The 3,063-nt window shown below is 43.6% G+C and overlaps 1 protein-coding gene across 4 annotated transcripts in view; it reads right to left on the bottom strand.

The window, feature by feature from the left end:
• LOC112458514 (uncharacterized protein PB18E9.04c) overlaps positions 1-3,063 on the bottom strand; it is a 13,764-nt gene that overhangs the window by 7,893 nt on the left and 2,808 nt on the right. The window contains exon 1 of one of the 4 annotated variants that reach the window (XM_025022199.1): positions 2,116-2,290. The exons of the other annotated variants lie outside the window; for them this stretch is intronic. The gene's annotated coding sequence lies outside the window, so the exon portion shown is untranslated. Of the gene's footprint in view, positions 1-2,115; positions 2,291-3,063 lie in introns of those variants that run through there. 4 annotated transcript variants of the gene reach the window in all.

Raw genomic sequence — 3,063 nt, forward strand, 5'->3', positions numbered from 1 at the left:
AGAGAGAGAGAGAGAGAGAGAGAGAGAGAGAGAGAGAGAGAGAGAGGAAGCTTTTCACGCCAAAATGTTCGTCAAATCGAATATATTTGAGCTATAATACAAGTATGTGTATTTTTTAATTTACGAACTAGTTCTAAAAATAATTAAAGACGATATGTTACACAAAATCGAGAAGCAAACTTTCATTTAGTCGAATTTTCGCGATAGAGAGCTCCACGTCGAGCTGGTCGAAGAAAATCCGTCACAGCTAAAATATGTTACATTTCGATAAGAGAACAAAATCGCGTATATTAAATAAAGACAGATGAGGACTCTACCCGTCTACCGGAAAACCGAAAGTTTCGGGACGCCTCTGACGTCGACGGGGAGACGTTTCAAGGGGGGAACGAGAGCGCCGTTCGCGTCGGGACAAGCGAAAAAGGAAAAGCGGAATTCTAGGCTGCCGAGAAGATATTTGTGTCATGAAATACCCGAGAGACACGCGTATACACGTAGACCGCGTCGCTGTTTTCGTCTGGGCTGTACGTGTAGAAACACGGGAGGAAAAGCGGCGAATTCCGCCCGATATTTCACGCCTCCGCTCTCTCCGTTTTGTTTTATTTCCGCGCGGAATTATTCTCAGGCGTCGCGCGGAAATCCGCCGACATCCCCGAGTGTCCCACGAGAGCGACACTGTCGATAGCGAGGGCATTTCGCGCGGGTGTCACGGAAAATCGCTTTCCGACTACGTACGCGGTTTTCTGCAGGGGAGAAGCAAGGCAGGAGCGAGAGTTTCCCTGTAAATTCAATATAGCGACAATCGCGTTAATTATCGAGAGACCGTAAATCGCACGTCTCCGAAATTATAAGCTACACGTCCATCCGACACCTGTTGCTCGCAACAGTCGTCTGGGAACTAATTGCCCGTAATAACGTGTAATTAGCAGCGACGTACGCGCGCGCGAACGCAATGAACCGTGCGTGGTGATTAGAGCGGCGGTGCTTGCGAATCTATCCCAAAGACCAAACATGTTCTCGAATATTTTTATAGACACGTTGAATTAGGATTTTATTAAATAAAATTATCATGTTTTACCCTTCGACCCCTTAGGTTTTTTTAGCACCTTTACGCCGCATAGGTGGGTCGTTTTCATCCTGACGTTTTTTTTTTAATGTTAAAGTGTTACAAAAAATCTGAAAAAATTCATGGGGGTAATTCAAACCTTCAATTTGAAGTATCAATCATAAAATTATAAACAATTTAATTTTTTCACATAATTTGTATTAAAAGAATGGAGCCCGTTTTCAAAAGTTACAACTACATTTGATTTTCGCCCGGACGAAAACAATCCACCTAGTGGGATGAAGGGTTTATTTTATTATTACAAGTACATTCCTAAAGATTGTTAAAGCGACAGAGGCAATCCAACGCAACGAGATCCGATTCGCGCCGGGGAGTTTAACGCACGTCGGGGGCGTCAAGTCAGTCGGCCACCAGACGAAAATAAGGAACCAAGAATAATAATTGACGGGGGACGCGCGCCATTAACGTTAAGCAGAACCGTACGATAAGTCGCTCTGCCGCGCGAGCGCCGGCAAAAATAAACGCCACAACTACACTGAAAATAATATCACACTTTTTCCCTCCCGCGAGAAAATCCGCAAGACATCACCGTCGTTGTCGCCGTCGCCGTCGTCGTCGTCGTCTGCATCAGCCGAACCGGTGGAATTTAAATTAATTAAATGCCGTTAAGTCCAACGCAATTTACTTAAATAACTTAATTAAATCGAAGAAAAGTTTTAAGAGAATATATTGGAAAAATAAACTAATATATTAAAAGTCTACTTTTGATATATCAGTCAAAAAGTTTCAAATTATCTCAAGGCAAGAGATACGCGAACTAGATCGCTCTCGTAATTCACCCCCTTCCTCGAAGTCGATATCAATTCTTTCTCGGAGCGGCTTTCCTTCTCGAAGTAAATATCTTCGGTCTTTAAATCCGAATTCCGTGCAGTTATATCCCGACAGAAACTTTCATCAGACGTGGTATTTCCGCGCGCGCGTCCTAATGAACCATTAAGCGAAATTGCCGGATAAGTTTAGCGATCAATTTATCAGTGATTATCGCAATTTACCGTCGTCGCTCATTCCACGAAGAAACCGGTAAACATTTTTTCCTCTTCGCCAGACGAAGGTATCCACGGGATCTCATCGTGCTTCATAATGACGCGATTACATCGAAATGCGATAACATGCGTTGGATTAATTCGATTTTCGAGCCGCCGCGCCGCGCCGCGCCGGTATATGAATCTTAGGATTTCCAAGCGCGAATGTGCGAGCGAATGTGTTAAGAGAACGCCATTAAGATGACGATGATTAGGATATCGATAATTTATATCCTTCTCATGATTTATATATTATTAACACGAGGAAGATTATTGAGATATTATTGAGGTGTCGGTAACACATTGATAAAATTGAAATAGCGGTATCAAATGCAGAAGCTCCAAATCTATCAGCAGGTTCCCGCTTGGCGAAATTTATGCCAACGGTCGAGGTAGCCCTACAATATAAATTTAAATGAATTTTATGTATATACAACTGATATTTAATCTCGCAGCTCCACTCGCTCCGAGTTCAACGGCGCCCCAGGACGTCTCAATCGCAGGAAACGAGCACCGGGCCCGACACGGTTGACCAATCGTCGCTAGTATGTACTCCGACTTTAAATAAACCGACGCAGCGAGAGGCGCGAGGCGTAACGCTCCACCGCGAACATGTTATGACAGGCACGCGATACATTTGTTTTATGGCGGGGCGTTAAATTTGATGCAGTGGCAGAGACCGACCGCGATCTGTTGTACATACAACTGATACTCGGCCCCCTCTCGTCTCCTCCCTGCATGCTACATGTCAAACGGAATGAATGGATGTTCACCCTACTGCGTTCTTAAACGAAACTCTCACGAAGAGTTTTGTTGCACGCGGTAAAAAAATCATATTTATCTTTTATACTTGTCTGAGAAAAGTAACTGATAATTATAATTACGTAACTGATAATAAGTAAAACAGGACCGATATGA

This window comes from Temnothorax curvispinosus, unplaced genomic scaffold, assembly GCF_003070985.1.
Source record: "Temnothorax curvispinosus isolate PA1 unplaced genomic scaffold, ASM307098v1 QBEX01008959.1, whole genome shotgun sequence".
Taxonomy (NCBI): Eukaryota; Metazoa; Arthropoda; class Insecta; order Hymenoptera; family Formicidae; genus Temnothorax; species Temnothorax curvispinosus.